Source organism: Peromyscus maniculatus, chromosome 21 (genome assembly GCF_049852395.1).
Source record: "Peromyscus maniculatus bairdii isolate BWxNUB_F1_BW_parent chromosome 21, HU_Pman_BW_mat_3.1, whole genome shotgun sequence".
Taxonomy (NCBI): domain Eukaryota; kingdom Metazoa; phylum Chordata; class Mammalia; order Rodentia; family Cricetidae; genus Peromyscus; species Peromyscus maniculatus.
Genome location: NC_134872.1, coordinates 7,523,536 through 7,541,970, shown reverse-complemented (window position 1 = coordinate 7,541,970; position 18,435 = coordinate 7,523,536).

The window sequence follows — 18,435 nt, the reverse complement described above, 5'->3', positions numbered from 1 at the left end:
CGCGGGCTGCAGCCGCAGTGCCAAGTGATCCAGCACAGTGGTGAATGTCGGGGACCCCAGCATTTGGGAAGGAGGTGGCAGCCAGAGGGTTGGAAGCTGGAGGCTGGCCTAGTTGCTGGAGACTGTCTCCAACACACACACACACACACACACACACACACACACACACACACACACACACACACACACTCACCCCCCCCCCCCCCCCACCGCAGAACTTTGTTCTCTGCAGAGGTTGAACCTCAGCCTTCTGAACACCAGGCAAGCTTTCCTGCCACGGCGCTACTGCCCCAGCCCTTCAGAAGTGAGCTGTGATTATTTGCTAGTGACTGTTTTTTGGGGGGGTGTTACTGTCTTCCTCTTCTTTTTTTTTTTTTTTTCTCACTTTTCTGAGTTGCACTGATAGTGCTGTGCAGGCCTTGCACTATTTTTATGATACTCTGTTTAACGTCTAATATTGAAAAGGGAAAGGAAAGAGAAAGGAAACGTGAATTCCCAGAACCAGGGGCCCTGCGGAGAAGGGGAACTGACCCACCCGTCCGTTCCAGGGAAAGGCTGCAGCCACGTGGACCGCGGGGGCCGGGCGTCCCGCCTGGGCCAGCGCCTGGGTCCACCTCTTCCCTGCAGGGCCTGCAGGGGGCGGGGCTGGCCATGCTGACAGATGTGGCGGGAAAGAGTGATCGACCCTCCTCCATTTCCTTCCGCCCCGGGCTCCTGGTGGAGGGGGCGGTGTCTCCTCCCCAAGGACCCCTGCAGCCTTGGGGTGTGCCCATCTGTCTCCTCGGTCTGCATTCCCTCCTCGCTGGAGGCTGCTCCTGGTGCATCCCGGGCTTCCTGGGACTGTAGGCCTCCTGGGACTCCCACCAGGGTCGCCAGAAGCGCAGCATCAGCGCCACCCAGAAACTGGATGGAAACACGAATTCACACACTCCGTCCCCCCCCCGCCCCTCCCCTCTTGCTAACCTGCAACCTGGGAAGCGGGAACCGCTCAGATGTATTCTAACAAGCCAGACACCACAGTGCCCCCCCCTTTTTGCTTTAAAATTATTTATGTGTATTTATTTATTTGTATGTGTGTCTTCGCACCACGTGCACGCAGGAGCCACTGGAGGTCAGAAGAAGGTGTCGGGTCTCCTGGGACTGGAGTTGCAGCCATTGTTTAACCACCACGTGGGTGCCAGGACCTGAGCCAGGGTTCTCTGTAGTGCTTATCTCACATTCGGGACTGTCATGATTCTTGTTCTGTTGTTGTTGTTGTTGTTATTATTATTATTATTATTATTATTATTATTATTATTGTAGTAGTGGTAGTATGGGTGTCTGGAGGTCAGAAGACAGCTGGATTCTTTCCTTCCACTGTTACGTGGATTCTGGGGTCGGACTCAGGTCATCAGGTTGGTACGGCAAGCGCTTTGCCCATTGAACCTTCTCACTAGCCCATGGCCCCTCTGAACGAGAAAACCTGTTCAGAGAAGTTAAGAGACTTACTCCAGGCCACACAGCCACGTGGAGACTCCCGAGGCCATGATTTTCAACCCCCGTGCTCAGAGCTGCCAGGACTTAGGTCCTGTTGTGTCCCCTCGGGTCTGGCTTCAGAGCCCTGGGTTGCTTGATAGGAAAACCAGAATGACTCCCCCAGGGGCCCCAGGCAGCCCAGATCCCCTGCGGGCTCTGTGCCTGCTCTGGCCTCTCTCCTGACAGCAGCCAGTGGGAGACTTCTTTAAGGCTGGACCAAGCCGGCAGAGGCGGCACACAGCACCACCTGCTGGCCAGAGCCCGGCACTGCCGATGTTGGGGAACAAACGAAAGGCCCCCCCAAGACCCCCGTACTCAGGAGCGCTCTGGCAGGTGCCCACGCGCTGTCTGGGCCTGTGGGCACGTGGCACTCACGCTCAGCCCCGGGGCCTCGTGGATAGCACCGCATTCTTCCGTTTCTCTGCCTATTTCCCCATCAGTGTGGAGACACGCTGGACCCACAACTGGCTGGGGGCCTGAGATTGCGAGGCACAGTGCGGGTCAGGTGATCTCAAGGTGAACTGAAATGGACTGGGTTACTGGATGCGCTCGGTCTCTCATTTGGGCTGAGGCTGGAAATCCATCTAGCAAAGGGACTTTTTTTCTCCTTTTTAATACCTGGTCTCACGTGGCCCCAACTGCTGTACTGACTGACCGCTAACTCCCTGTAGCCGAGGATGACCTTGAACTACCGATCTTTCTGCTTCTGCCTACCGAGGGCCGCTAGAATTTGAAGCATGCAGTCGCGGAATCTGGTGCTGTGTGTGTGTCTGCGGTGTGCTCAGGTGTCCCTGCGTGCGTGACAAAGGACAATTTGCTAAGGGTTCTCTTCTACCGGGCAAACTCCAGAGCAAGCTCCGCGGCAAATGCCTTGACCTGCTGCGCCACCTCACTGCCTCCAGCTATTTATTTATTTACTGCACAGGACTTCCTACAGAACCCAAGCTGGCCGCACACTTCTTTCCTGATCCCTTTGCCTCCACAGTGCTGGGGGGGGGGGGGGGGGTGCACCATAGGACGGGACACAGGCATGTGCATGGGGAGGGGGAGAGACAGGCATGCGCAGACGGGGCTTCTGCCCTGGGTCTTGCACTGTCTGCAGTCTTGATTTTTTTTCCCAACTTGTTGGCCAGATATGGGGTCGCATCCCTTTGTCCTGAAGCTAGAAGCTAAGGACTCAGGATCCCTTTGGGGAGGCTCAGCCTTCCTTAGATAGGATTGTTCACAGCACCCCCCACCCCAGATGTGGCAGCTGTCCTTGCATGAGTCTGGGCAGGGGAGTCCCCGATCCCCAGGGAGAATTCCGTGTCCTCCTTTAGAATGCAAACAGCAGCCACCGTTGAGTCCCCCTGTACCTCGCACGCGGCCTCTCTCCATCGCCATCCGTGGCCACTTTGGGGTATCCCCACTAGGAACCCCAGTCCTGACGTGGCTGGGCTTTCATGGGAACGGATGTACACATGGGTAGGGAACTAGAAGGCTGACAGGATCCCAGCCGGTGGGTGCAGGAGTGCGGCGTTGAGCCGCAGCAGGGTGGAGGTGCAGTGAAGACCCCCCAAGAGGTGGAGGCATCTTCAAAGGTGAAGCTGGTGACTGGTCTGCAGCGGCTCCCTGGCCCGCCCCCACCCCCGCCTGCGGTTTTCCTCAGCAGGGAAGTGGTCACGGCTTCCCAGAAGGCCCACGAGGACTTTCCTGTTAGGGGAGTCCAAGTTCCTCCTTCTGGGGAAGGGGAAGTGGCCGGGTTTCTCCTAAGGGCTTTCAGTTTCATTCTAAGAAACTCCAGTGTTGAAGGAAGAGAAATCCAGCTTCAGGGGTTTTCCCAGCAGGCTCTAACTGAAGCTCCGTTTGCTGGGCCTCCTGGAGGACCCGGCCCAAGAGGAAGTTAGCTGTGTTCCCTGGGTCCCTTCCGGATCCTCCAGGTCTCCTCAACGCGTTCAGGGGCTACAGGAGGGCCTTGTCCTGCTCTCTTCTCAGGGCGTCCTGGACCCTCAAAGCCAAATTGCAGAGTGCCTCTGGGCTCTGCTGACTAAAGAAAAATCTAATCACAGCGTGTAGTGACAGGTGACTTCCTCTAGTCCTGACCTAGAATCACAAGGACAAAAAAAGTGACACACTCTCCCCACCTTTTTTTTTTTTTTTTTTTTTTTTTGAGATAAAGTCTCAGGTATTTGGGCCTCAAACTATGCAACCAAGGATGACTGAAGCCCTGAACCTCCTGCCTTCCCCTCTTAAGGCTCAGCCACCACACACCATTCAGTGCTCATTCCAACCCAGGGCTTCCGTGTGTAGAAACCGCTTCACACAGCTGAGTGACATTCCCTTCCTGGAGGCGCATGATCTTTTTTTTTTTTTTTAATTTATGTATGTGAGTGCTCTATCTGCATGTACGCCTGCAGGCCAGAAGAGGGCGTCAGATCCCACTAGAGATGTCAGCGAGCCACCTTGTGGGTGCTGGGAATTGAACTCAGTACCTGCGCTCTTAAGCACTGAGCCAGCTCTCCAGTCCCTTAACACACACACAATCGCCAAAGAGCTCACCTGGGCACCGTCTCAAAGGCCACCATTGACTGCGGGTGCTGACTGTGTGCCCAGAGCTTCTAACCGATTTCCTCCTATAATCCCGACATCATGTCCGTGAAGACGGAGACAATTATCCCCACAGCCAGCAGCCCGCCCTTGGGAGGAGACTCTTCCCTCCACAGGCTTTGCCTGGAAAGCCTTCTCTCCAACATCCTGAGCTCGCCGCCAGCTGTGGAGAAGGAGCCAACACTCCAGCTGTGGACGGCCTCACAGCTCAAAAGAACGCCCCCACCCCAGGGCGCTTACGACATGTCACCTTTTCTGTTTCCACGCCACGACATTATTTTGGGGTTTCTGCTATGCCAACACATGTTTTGATGACAGTTGGGGATTCCCCCAACCACCACGATGCAGTTCCCTTCAAAAACATTTGCCTGAAGGTCACCAGCTGTGTGACTCATGTTGTTGTGGTAGGTGCACAGCTGTGGTGGTGTGGGGGTTAAATCCGAATTTCAGATAGTCCAATTTGGGGACATCTTCTGCCATAAGCATTATTCTTTGTCCTTCTCTTTGGAATTCATAGTTAGCTAAGGCTCTGTTTTGTTTTTGAAGTAGACAATTCTTTGCACTCAGCACCTGGGGCAAAGAGCAGGACACCCCCCCACCTCCCCACCCCCACCCCCACCCCTCACCCCACCCCCACCCAGACCTCAGCCAGGCTCTGGATGGAGACCCCTGCTCCTGGGGCCTTTCCTTGAGTCATGTCAAGAGCTCAAATTCTAGCCCCACTTTCTAATGTCAGGCCTGGCTTGGGGGCTCAGAGGGTCACCCTTCTCCAGGCCGCCCTTCTTCAGGCTGCCCAGCTCTTCAACGGGAGGAGTCAAGGACTCTGATAGGACAGTGATCCGCCAGACCTGGGGGTTTTCGGGCTCGGAGGAAAGCCAGCTGGAAGTCACACTCCACCTCCTCTGCAGCCCCACAAAGAGATTGGGGTGACGTCACTGGTCCCTGTGTGCTTTGGTGGGCTTCCCCTCCAGTATATACTGGAACTTCCTCGGAAGAGGCTTTAAGGATACCCCACAACTGAATCTCTGGTCACAACACCCCAGGCCATCCATGGACAGTGTTCCAAAGGTCCACAGTGTCAGCAGGGGACGGATTATTCTTAGCTGCAAATTAGAAACGTATATGGTAGCTGTTGGCTGCCCTAGTTGGCCGCGTGAACCTGGGAGAGGGGAGCCTAAAAATGGGGTGGACTGAAGTCTCATGAAAGAGCCCACTTAGTGCATCAGACCATTTATACTGTGAGGGTTAAGAGTCACACGAGTCAAGCAAGGGTCCAGTCACAAGGTCACGCCGCACGTGGCCAAAACATGTATTTCCATAGAGGCAAATAAATAAATAGTAGCCAGCTGTAATGAATAGTGTAAAGTCAATTCACTCCTGAGAGGGGCAGGAAAGCAAATTCCAAGGACAACTCTTGGGTTTTTGAAGAAACTGAGGTCACAAGATTCCTGTCTTGCTTTCTTGGAGTTTTCTCATAAGCACTCAGAATTCCCCTCGAACAACTTCATTCTTGGTTCATGTTCCCATAGTATGAAAGGCATTATTACCTATCCATCCAATGTTAACCGCACAATTACAAGTCAACATGGTTATTGTGAAGGGGCCCCAAAATAGCTTGACCACACAGCAGCCATGACAGGCTTAGGGGCCTAGACACAGCTTCTGTGACAGGCTTACTGGCAGGCAGCACCCAGATCCAGGAAAAGCCTTAAGCTGATATCACCCAGGGATCCACCCAGGGGTAAGGAAGTACCTGACATCCCAGATATTCCAACCATTAGATAAGGGGGCCAGATGTCCTTGAGTCTAGCACACTACAGATTTGTTTTACAGATATCCCTAGACAATTGTCAGCCAATCAGTGTCCTGGACCCTGGAAATCCCCTCACCCCAACCTCTGCTATGATAAAAACTCTGCCCCACCTGAGCTTGGGGCTCTCTTCTCTCACTGCTGTATCAGACGGACAGAGGGACCAAGCTCTGGAGCTTGAAATAAAGGCTCTTTGCTTTTACATTCGGGATTCAGTCTCCATGGTGGTCTTTTGGGGGTTCCCGTGATCTGGGCATAACAGTTATGTAAATTATACCCGACGTGGGTGTATTTGAATACAGGGCCCACTGGAGCACGGTGAGCATTCGCTCAGGTCCTTTAAGATCCCTGGCAGCTAACCAGAGGATCTGGGGACCAACCTTCCACCTACAAAGCCTGCTGGTGACCAGGAATGGTGTTGGGGAGTGGGGTGACCCTCAGCTGCAGGAATTTCTGGGCTGAGAGGCAGGAAGGCCCTCTGAGAGTGTCTCACACAGACCAAAGCAGACCCCACACAGTCGCTCAAGAGGGGCCTGGGGAACCTGGCAGGGGCCTCAGGGACAGACACAGTCCCACTCAGGAGACGGGGTTGGAGACACATCAGGGTTGAGTCCTGGGTGCGCCCAGCTGGTTAGGGTAATGGGTGGGCCTTTTAGACTTCAACCTGCTCAGTCAACCACTAATCTGAAACCTTTGGAGGAACTGCCCAGGGACCCCAGGGACCTAAGGCCCCATAATCACCATCATCATGTATCTTCGTGATCAACAAGACCACATTTTTTGCTCTGCTTTGGACAATCCACATTTAATCTTATTCAGGTTATAAACGAAAGTGCCTCTAAGAAATCTGGCATCCATCTTTTTTTGTTTAGAGACAAGGTCTCCTCCAGCCCGGGCTGGCCTGTAGTGGACATCTCAAGAGCAGTCAGATAACAGCTTGCAAGAGTTACTTCTCTTCTCCCACCGTGTGTGACGGGGGATCAAACACAGATCGTCAGGCTTGGAACAAAGGGCCTTTACCGGCTGGCCCCTGAATTCTTAAAGTTTTAGTGTTTGCATCTTTCTTTCTTTCTTTCTTTCTTTCTTTCTTTCTTTCTTTCTTTCTTTCTTTCTTTCTTTCTTTCTTTCTTTCTCTCTCTCTCTCTCTCTCTCTCTCTCTCTCTCTTTCTTTCTTTCTTTCTTCCTTTCTACAAAGCAGCACATGCTTATTGTTGAAGAAAGAAAAACATTAAAAAGAAAAGAAAAAAATTAAAAATACAGAGAGATTGGAGAGAAGGAGCCTTCCTAACAGGTGGTTTCTGGGGTCTTATCTGCAAATGTCTCCCTCTTCATCTCCTTCTCTGTTGATAGAATTAAACTGACTTAAAAGATAAGATTACAGGCTGAATTTCACAACCTCTGGCCAGCCACTAGATTGTGTTCACTTTGAAGGACACACTACGGTTTCCTCCAGAGCCGTGGACCACAGCGGCAGAGGCTGGATGCCAAGCAGAACCAGTTCATGTATTTTAGTCACCACCAAGACTATGGAGCCAAGGATGACCTTGAATTACTGTCTCTCTGGTGCTGGGATTACAGGTGTGTGGCACTGGGGTTCACTATAATCAGCATGTTTTCTTTTTGAGACAGGCCAACTTCAAACACGTGGCAATCCTCCTGCCTCAGTTTCCTGAGAACTCGGATTGCAGGAGTGCGCCACCATGCCATGACTCAAGTCTATGTGCTTTCTGCTGCTGAATGACTGGGTCATTTTCCCTTTTACCAATGTCAGAAGCAGCTCGGACAACATCTTTTTGTCTAAACTTTTGTCAAGATAACTTTTTGTTTGTTTGTTTGTTTTTGTTTTTCGATACAAGGTTTCTCTGTGTATCCCTGGCTGTCCTGGAACTCACTCTGTAGACCAGGCTGTCCTTGAATTCACAGAGATCCATCTGTCTCCCTAGTGCCGGGATTAAAGATATTAGCTACCGTGCCTGGCAAGATTTAGTTGTGGGTCTGTTCGTGTGTGTGTGTGTGTGTGTGTGTGTGTGTGTGTGTGTGTGTGTGCCACATGTGTTTCCAGGGTCCTCCCAGTCCCAAAGAGGGTGTTTGATTCCCTGGAGCTGTAGTTACTATAGTTACTTTTGTTTTGACTTTTGTGAGGTAAGATGGGGGTCCTCCTGTGTCAGTCTTCTGAACACTGGATTAAAATCAAGTACCACCACAATCAACGATTTTTATTATTTATGTATTTTCTTATTTATTCAATTATTTTGAGTGAGAACGAGCTGGAATATGCATGTGGAGGTCATCTTGGAATATGTGTGTCAAGGACAGCTTGCAGGAATTAGCTCTTTTCCGTGTGGGTTCTGGGGGTTGAAATCATGTCATCAGACTTGTGCCCAAACCCTGACCCGCCTCACCACCTCACCACCACCTTTGTTTTTTTTTTTTTTCTTTTCCATTTTTGACATAGGGTTTAGCTCAGGCTGGCTTCCAACTCGATAGCCTTGATCCTCTTCTGCCTCACAAGGGCTGGGATGACAGGTACCACCATGTTCAACTTTCCCCTCTCTCTTCAGCACTGTCACAATGAGGAGAGCAGTGACACACTGGAGACGTGCTTGTGGGCTTGAGCAGTAAGTGTATCAGTGACCTGCTGCTGCGTAACAAAACCCCCAGACACTCAGTGACTTACAGCAGGCCTTGGTTAGTTCTTGCAGGTCTGAGGGTTGGTGGCCGGTCTCATGAATGTGTCTGCTGCTGAGTGCTGGGCTGGGTCAGGAAGACTACATCCAACAGCTGCCATGCCTGGGCCTCCAGTGGTCTTTCAGGGTGATAGAGTTTCAAAAGAGCAAATGCCAAAGCTTGGCCTCAGAAGTCCGACGCCATCACTTGGGCCGCATCTTATTGGTCAGAGCAAATGACAAGGAGCCCAATTCAAGGTAGGATGACACAGTCCCCCGTGAGTCACCTTGCAAAGGGACCTGGGCACAGGGGTGACATTCTACTGGAGAACCCTGCGGTCACAATTTTCCCCACGGATGTGTACAAAGCACTAGTGTGCCTCTGCCCCCACGCTGACGTAGCATGCCGTACACTGACGCAATATGCCCCACGCTGACGCAGCATGCCCCACTGTGACGCCGCACGTCCGGTGCTGACTCAGCATGCCCCACGCTGATGCAGCATGCTCCGCACTGACACAGCATGCCCTGCTGATGCCTTGGCTGCGACCATCCCTTGCTGACCTCACACTCAGCAGTGACTACCGCGCTCTTGTGTCTCCCTGCTGGCTCCGCGCCCCACTCCTCGCCCCGCCTGGCGCAGCTTCAGAACTGCCTGGCAGGCTGTGCTTCCAGCTCAGGCTTTGCTGAGGATTGGAGGATGTGATTTGGACCCTCCACGCTCCTTCCCTCTGCTCCCAGGCCCGGTCCGTTTCCCAGAACTCATAGACTGAACCCCAGCCCCTGGCTTCCCTTTGGCAAACCTTCTCCCAAGGAGGAAGCCGCAGCGGTACCAGGGTGCCAGCACCAATTTCCCAGGAAAACTGCACAATGCACTTTTTGTATGGTTTAAGTCTTTCTTTTTCATTCCCCCCCACCTCTCCTTTTCTTTTTTCAATGCTGGGAATTAAACTTCCGGCCTCACACACGTGTGGCAAGCTCTCTGTCACTGACCTATATTCCAAACCCTTGTTTTCTCTTTTAAATTTATTTATTATTTGTTTTGAGATAGGGTCTCACTGTGTAGCTCTGGCTGGCCTGAAGCTCAGTATATAGAGCAGGTTGGCCCTTGAACTCATGGCGATCCACCTGACTTTGCCTCCTGATTGTTGTGATTAAAAGTGTGGGCCACCACTCTATGCACATTGAACATAACACACACACACACACACACACACACACACACACACGTACACAAACACACACAGAGTTACAAAAAGGACCTCTGTCCTCAAAGAATCAGTCCTCAATCTGTCTTCATAAATTGTTGCATGTTGCAAGAGACCAAGGTGGCCTCTTTTTCTTCTTTCTTGTGTGTGTATTCATGTGCACATGTGTGTGGGTGCATGTGTATGTATGTGCAACATGCCTGTGAGAACCAGAAGACAGCCTGGGGTGTTCCTCAAGAGCCATACACATTGATTTGGCCTGGAGCTTGCAAATTGGACCAGGCTAACTGACGAGAGAGCCCCAGGAATCGGCTGGTCTCTGCCTCCCCGCGCTGGGATCACAAGAGTACCACCTGGCTTTTCACCAGCCTTCTAGAATTGAACTCGGGTAACCCAGGTCCTTGCATTTGCCAACACTTTGCCTTTGAGCCTGTCCTCAGACCCTGCACCTGCCTCCTCCTCCTAGTTTTAAAAGTCTAGTGGTGCCTGGTGGAGGTGGCAGAGCCAGGCGGATCTCTGTGAGTTTGAGGCCAGCCTGGCCTACAGAGTGAGATCCAGGGCAGGCACCAAAACTACACAGAGAAATCCTGTCTTGCAACTGGTGGTGGCGGTGGCGGCGGCTGTGGCAGCAGTGGTGGCACACGCCTTTAATCCCAGTTCTTGGAAGACAGAGGCAGGTGGATCTTCATGAGTTAGAGGCCAGTGTGGTCTACAGAGCGAATTCCAGGACAGCCAGAGAGGTTACACAGAGAAACTCCCAAGAAACGTAGAGAAAAAAAAAATCAATCACTTATTTTGAAACAATGTATCCCCTGGCTACATACTAACTGGAGTTTGCTACATAAATCAGGTTAGTGCCCAACTCGCAGAGAGTCACTTGCCTCTGCCTCCTAAATGCTGAGACTAGAGGCCTGTGCCATCTTGTCCGGCCTCCTGTTTTTGAATCTGGCTTGTATGTACCCCAGGAGGTCAGAAATGACTTGGCATCTCTGTCCTCCTACAACAGCACATGCAGTTTTTGAAGGGCTGGGGAAGAAAACCAGGGTCAGGGGTGCGGTACCGGACTTCACGTACTCTGAGGCCAGGCTCCTCTTGCCGGGGTGGGTACCCAGAGGGCAAGGGGGCAGTGTGCAGCAGGAGGAGCCTCCTGCCTTTGTTGTCAGAGAAAAGAGAGCAGCCCATGAGGAAAGTTCCCGAGGTGAGGAATAGAAAGTCTGATCGTGGGGGGAAATGGATAAGGAGAGAGTCATAGACAGAGCCTGGAACGTGCATGGCTATCATCCCAGCACATGGGAGGTGGGAAGAGGAGGGTTAGGTGTTCAAGGTCATCCTTGGCTACAGCCTGGGCTGCATGAGACCCTTGCCTCAAAACATCAATAAAAAAGTAAATAAATAAAAATAAAAAAGTCTGGTGATACAGCTCAGCCGGTAGAGTAACGGCCTACCATGCTGAAGGTCCCATCCCCAGCCCCACACGGACTGAATTTGGAGGCACATGGCTATAATCCCAGCCCTTTAACGGCTGAGGCAGGAGAATACAATGTTCAAGGTCACCCTCTGCTACATAAAAGTTCCAGGCCAGCTGGGGCTGCTGAAGACCCTGACCAAAAATCAGGCTCAGGGCTGGAGAGACGGGTCAGCAGTCAGGAGGGCTTTGCTGCTCTTCCAGAGGACCAGAGTTTGGTTCCCAGCACTCCCACTGGGCAGCTCGGATCCCTCTGGGACAGCTCCAGAGGATCCAAGGCCCTCCTCTGGCCTCCTCGGGAACTTACAGGTAGACACACACACACACACACACACACACACACACACACACACACACACACACACACGCCACGTACACACCACGCACGCACGCAAGCACACACACAAGCTGAAGTCTTACAAACAACAATGTACCTGAGTACTTGGGACTTGGGAGGCAGAGGCAGGAGGATTTCTGAGTTCGAGGCAAACCTGGTCTACAGAGTGAGTTCCAGGACAGTCAGAGCTATACAGAGAAACCCTGTCTCAAAAACTAAAAAAAGGAAGGAAGGAAGGAAGGAAGGAAGGAAGGGAGGGAGGGAGGGAGGAGGGAGGGAGGGAAGCAGGGAGAGAGAGAGAGAGAGAGAGAGAGAGAGAGAGAGAGAGAAAGAAAGAAAGAAAGAAAGAAAGAAAGAAAGAAAGAAAGAAAGAAAGAAAAGCAAATACAATGATCAACATAAAACACGGAGAGACTCGAGGATGGGAAGGCTCAGCTCCTGGCCAGGCTGTGACAACAGCCATGGGGTGACTGGCAGAGGCCAGGGTCAGGTCAGGAGCAGAGGCGGAGTGTGTCCTCACCCTGGCCTTCCGCCTCCAAGAGTCAAGAGTCTCACCATCTGCCAAGGCCCACATCCAGCTGGCAGCCAGCCAGGGCCGCATGGAGAGCAGGAGAGCAGGAGAGGGTGGAGAAGGTGGCCTTGGCCACCCAAGAGGCTTGTGACGTCCAGGTAAGCCCAGGCCATGGCTGGAGACTTCCTGGGTCTCTCGAGAGCCCCCTCCCTCCTTGCCCCATGTCCTATGCGTGCTGGTGACAGTTTGACATCGGCTCTTCCATGGGCGTTGGGGTCAGAGGGACTGATTTGTCAATGTTCGTGTTTGCTAATTCCCATGGTGTAACTACACCCACGGCGGCCAGTGTCAAAAGCAGTCCCCGGGGAGGCCAAGCAGGCGAGAGGTAAGAGGTGAGGGCCAAAGGGTGGGGTCGTGAGCGGTGAGGGGGCTTTGTTCTGATCCCCCCCTTCTCTCTCTCTGTGACCTCAAACACATCATATCACCCCCTGGCCTCTCGTCAACCCAACAGAAGACAGAGAACACCTGCCATATAGTGGGTCAGAAGACCTAGCAGAGCACGCAAAAATTTATGCTTCCTTCCTTCCTTCCTTCCTTCCTTCCTTCCTTCCTTCCTTCCTTCCTTCCTTCCTTCCTTCCTTCCTTCCTTCCTTCCTTCCTTATGTTGTTTTAAAGATATTTTTAGTTCCTTTTATTTACATGTATGTGTGGATGCATACCAAGTATGTGCATGCCTCTGGAGGTCAGAAGAGGGCACCGGGTTCCTTGAGAGCTGGAGTTTTGGTGCCTGTGAGTTACCCAGTATGGAACCAAACCTAGGTCCTCTAAGAAGGTAGCAAGGGTTTTTTCCACTGAGCTATCTCTCTAGCCAGCCCTTGTTGTCTTGAGTTAGGGTTGGCCCCTAACTAGCTACATTGGCCAGACTGACCCTCAACCCCTGATGTCCCTGCCTCTACCTCTGGAGTGCTGGGATACAGGCATGTCACCATGCCTGGTTTAAGGTGTGCTGGGGATCGAACCCAAGGCTTCATGCACGCTGGGCAAACACTAACACATGCACCCTACCCTCAGCCCAATGCAGTACTCTCAAGCACATGCTATCTGTTAACCTCTGGGAACTAAGGGTGAATTCAAGGGTGGGTGCTAGGGGAGCTGACAGATGTGAAAGCCCTATGACATCATCAAGAGAGGGACAGCAGCAATATGAGGCCACCGTCGTGGTGGCTGAGCCCACAAGTCATTCCGCCATCCCCCGATCTTCAGTGAGGACGGACCCTGAGCCCGGTACCAGAGCTTCAAGGACTCTGCCCTCCGGAAACATGAACGTTTTAAGAGACAAACCACTAATCAGGCAAACAGAAAGCAGACTAAACAGCACTGATGTCAGGGTGACGGTTATGGGCAAAGCAAAGTCAAAGGGTAAGAAAGGACAGTGGACAGATGGTCAGGGAGCCTCCCTGAGGAGGACCGTCGAGGTAGAGGCCTGAGTCAACCAGGGGATGTGCGGAGAGTCCCGGCTGAAGGAGCAGCAGGTGCAAAGGTGTGGTGGTAATCTAATTGTACTGAAATATTATTTTGATTGTATGTTAATAAATAAAGTTGTCTGGGGGTCAGAGCTATTAGAGCCATAGCAAGAGTGTGGCGGTGGTGGCACATGCCTTTAATCCCATAGATATCTGTGTGTTCAGGGATACAGTCAGCATTGGAGACATATGCCTTTAAGACCTAGGGGGCTGTACATTCAGACAGTGACGAGGCAGTCATGTGTTTGGGTTTACAACTAATGAGAAGGCAGAACGACATACTATAAAAAAATGAACCGACAGGAAGTAGGTCTCTTTTCGCGAAGCTGGGACAGCAGGAAGAAGGGTGAGATTTTAGCTCTGAGCTCTGACTTCTCGGCTTTCTCTTTTACATTGTTTCTGTGTTTCTTATTTAATAAGACGGTTGGTTACATCTATACAAAGGCCTTGAGGTGCGCCTGGCAGTCATGGTCATGGAGAAGGTTATGTCTGAGAGGTGACCAGGGACTAGAAGGAAGGGCCCGGTGGCTCACAGAAAGGGTAGTCCATCAGATGGACTTCTAGCCCAATGCCACTGCAGATGGAAACCGCCTCCTACGCATGCATCTTGGTTACTTTTCTACTGCTGTGATCTGACACCATGGCCAAACATCTTATAGAAGGAAGGATTTATTTGGATTTATGGTTCCAGAGAGGTAGAGTCCATGGCCACCACAGCCAGGAAGCAGGCCAGAAGGCAGTCAAGGAAGAAGAAGCAGCAGAAAGCTCGCACCTCTACTGATAAGCCAGAAGCCGAGAGAGTGAACTGGGCATGGCAAGGGGCATTTGAGACCTCAAAGTCCTTCCCCAGTGACACACTTCCTCCAGCAGGGTTACATCTTCTAAGCCTCCCCATTGTCACCAACTGGAGACCGAGTATTCAAGCGCCTGGCCTACGGGAGACATCTCAGTTGAACCACAATAACGCCGTTTTAGAGTTAGAAGGAGTTGTGTGACCAGGCATGGTATTAGCCCCAGTCGTTAGGAGACAAAGGCTGGTGGATCTCTGAGTTCAAAGCCAGCCTGAGCTACATAGAGAGTTCCAGGCTCCACAATGTGTCCCTGTCAGGAAAGAAGGAGGAGGAGGGCACCACCACCACCCGGCATAGATATATACTTAAATGAAATAAATAAAACCTTAGTTAAAAAAATATAAAATAGGCCAGGCGGTGGCAGCGCACACCTTTAATCCCAGCACTCGGGAGGCAGAGGCAGGCGGATCTCTGTGAGTTCGAGGCCAGCCTGGGCTACAGAGCGAAATCCAGGACAGGCACCAAAACTACACAGAGAAACCCTGCCTTGGAAAAACAAACAAACAAACAAACAAACAAATAAATAAAATAAAAAAATAAAATAAAATAAAAGCTCACATGCCTACCTGCCAAGGCTATGTACAGATTCAATCAATGGCCACCCTCCTCCCCAGCCTCAGGGATGTAGGGCCAGTGTGAGGTAACCCAGTCCTGAGCAGAGATGTGTCTTGCCTTAGAGGACACCGGCAATAGGTGGCGGGGCTGTGTGGTGGGCTGGACGCCACCTCCTGGGAGATGCTGCCCCCTAGTGTTGGCTGGGTGTGACTGGAAACTGTCACTGAGTGACCTTAGACAAGTCATACTACCTTTCTTGGCCTCTCCCACCTCATCTCTACCTGTGGGTACTCAGACTGGTGTCAACGGGGTGATTCAGAGCTGAGGGTGTGGCTCCGGCCGGAAAAATGCTGTGTTGCCAACACGGTGCACTCAGATCACGTTGAGACTCAGATCCTGTTGAGAAGGAAAGGGGGAGTGGAGCCTGAATCCCTGAGTGCCAGTGGCGGGGTCCGGTCCTTGGACTGAAGAATAATGTCCCAGAGGGGGAGTCAGTAGAGGCAAGCATTCTCTAGGCCTCCAGCCTATGGCCACAATCCCTTCATCAAGATCCCCTCCCAGGGGATCCTTGCATCAAGGTCCCTCCCCAGCATTCACTACGTGGGTGCTGGGAACTGAACCCAGGTCCTCTGCAACAGCAGTAAGTGCTCTCAACTGCTGAGCAACCCTAACTCCAAGATCCTGTGGTGTGTGTGTGTGTGTGTGTGTGTGTGTGTGTGTGTGTGTGTGTGTGTGTGTGTGAAGAACCTTCTGGATCCCCTGAAGCTGTAGGTACAGGCGGCTTGCAGATGTGAGCCTGCCTTCTGTGGGCTCTGGGATCCCAACCCAGGTCCTCTGCAAGATCAGCAAATCCCTCCACTGCTGAGCTATCTCTCCGGCCCCGAAATTAATTTTAAAAATCAGTCTGAAGCATGGGTTCCGCTGCAGCATTCCTGCATATATCTTGTTTCCCCTCCGGTGTTCCTCTTCCCCATGCCGAGTCCCCTCTTACCCCTTTCCATTTTCATACCTCGTGTGTACACCAGCCTTTCTTCCCCCTAAGACCTTCTTCCCTTCTCATGGTCCCCTTGACCTAAATTAAGACCTAAATCCCCCTACACATATACATATTCAAAACTTTTCGAATCTGCATCCCATGAATGAGAGGAAACATGCTGTGCTTGTCTTTCTTCTGAGTCTGGCTTATTTTGCTGAACGCAATGACTTCCACCCATTTTCATGCAAATGTTATGACTCCATTGTTCCTCCTTGGTTCCTAAGAGTCCTCTGCGTATGTAACACATTTTCTTTTCTTTTTCTTTTTTTTCCGAGACAGGGTTTCTCTCCATAGTTTTGCGCCTTTCCTGGAACTCCCTCTGTAATCCAGGCTGGCCTTGAACTCATAGAGATCCGCCTGCCTCTGCCTCCCGAGTGCTGGGATTAAAGGCGTGCGCCACCACCGCCCGGCTTTTTTTTTTTTTTTTTGAGATGGCATCTTACTATATAGGTCTGGCTGACCTGCCACCTGCCTCTTGCCTCCTGAGTGCTGGGATTAAAGGTGTGGGTCCCCACACCCAGCATAGACCCAAGATGTATTTATTTATTTATTTTTACTTTGAGTTTTAGTTTTTGTTTTTTTAAAGAAAGCATTTTTTTTTTTTTTTTTTTTTTTTTTTTTTTTTTTTGGTTTTTCGAGACAGGGTTTCTCTGTGTAGCTTTGTGCCTTTCCTGGAGCTCACTTGGTAGCCCAGGCTGGCCTCGAACTCACAGAGATCCGCCTGGCTCTGCCTCCCGAGTGCTGGGATTAAAGGCGTGCGCCACCAACGCCCAGCTTAAAGAAAGCATTTTTTAAAAAAGATTTATTTCCTTATTATGTACACAGTGTTCTGCCTGCATGCCAGAAGAGGGCACCAGATCTCATTACAGATGGTTGTGAGCCACCATGTGGGTGCTGGGAATTGAACTCAGGACCTTTGGAAGAGCAGCCAGGACTCTTAACCTCTGAGCCATCTCTCCAGCCCCTTGACTTTCAGTTTTAACATCAGAGAAGTAGAGTATGGCTAGCTACCTTATTCAAGCACTTGGGCAGTCTGGTATACTCTATTTTGCACTCATGTACTCCAACCCCCCCTTCCCCTTAAGGATGAGCTGTTGGGGGTCGGCTCGACTGTTGGTTTGTCTCTAACGATTTTGACTCTTGGAAGATGTTCAGCATTTGTTGAATGAATGAGCAAAGGAATGAATTTCTGGCCAGCCTGGTTCTCACAGGGATAACAACAACAAGGGGTTTGGGGACTTTAAAAGTACTCCACTACTGCCCAGCACCAGATGGACTGCTAGGCTCAAGACAGGGTAAATGTCAACGTATTTTCTCTGTATTTATTTATTTGCTGGAGGTAGGGCACATAAGGCATGCCTGGTACACGTGTAGAGGTCAGAGGACAATACGCAGGGGTCAGTTCTCTTCTTCCATCTTGTGGGATCTAGGCTTGGTGACAAGCGCCCTTACCTGCCGAGCAATCTTGCTGGCTCCAAGCATCCCCTCTCTGTCTCTCTGTCTCTGTCTCTGTCTCTGTCTTTTTATGCTAGAAGGGGTGGGGCCAGACAGAGGTGCCCATTTCATCCCTATGCCTACCCCCACTCCCCTCCCCCTCCTTTCTCTGCCTTTGTTTCACTGAGCTCATGACTGGCCCTCTGACTGTATGACCCAGAGACAGTCAGTGAACCTCTCTGTGGAGATGTCCTCCTCAGCTGGAAAACAGGAGTCTTAGCTCATAATGATTGAGACAGTCCAGATAAAACACCCGGTGCACCCTGGGTGGTGCCTGCAATGCCAGCACTCAGGAGGCAGAGGCAGGGGGTTCTCTGTGAGGCCAGCTTGATCCACACAACCAGTTTCAGGCCAGCCAGGGCTACAGAGCCACACAGTACGACCCTGACTCAACACACACACACACACACACACACACACACACACACACACACACACACACACACACGGGCATGCGCACGTGCACAGAGGCCCCCTGAGATCTTACGTCTGTGACCACTGGCTTTGGCAGGTACCCTGGGTGTCCTGGTCTTCCCCCCAGCCAAGCAGCCCAGTGCACACTGCCCCCCAGTGGAGGCCCCCCAACATCCCTTGCCTCCCTCTTCCCAGACCAAGCAAACGAAAGCCTTGCTAGCAGACACGGACAGTGTTTAATTTCAAAGTTAGCTGGTGTCTATTTTCACCCCAACTTTTCCAAAGCTTCCCAGGTAATCACCAGCCTGGGATGATACCCTCACTAAGGTGCAAACAGTCCTTGGGGACCTGGGACTCCTCATAATTTATTGATTTTTTTGTTTGTTTGTTTGCTTGGTTTTGTGGGTTTTTTCCTTTTTCTTTCCTTTCTTTCTTTCTTTCTTTCTTTCTTTCTTTCTTTCTTT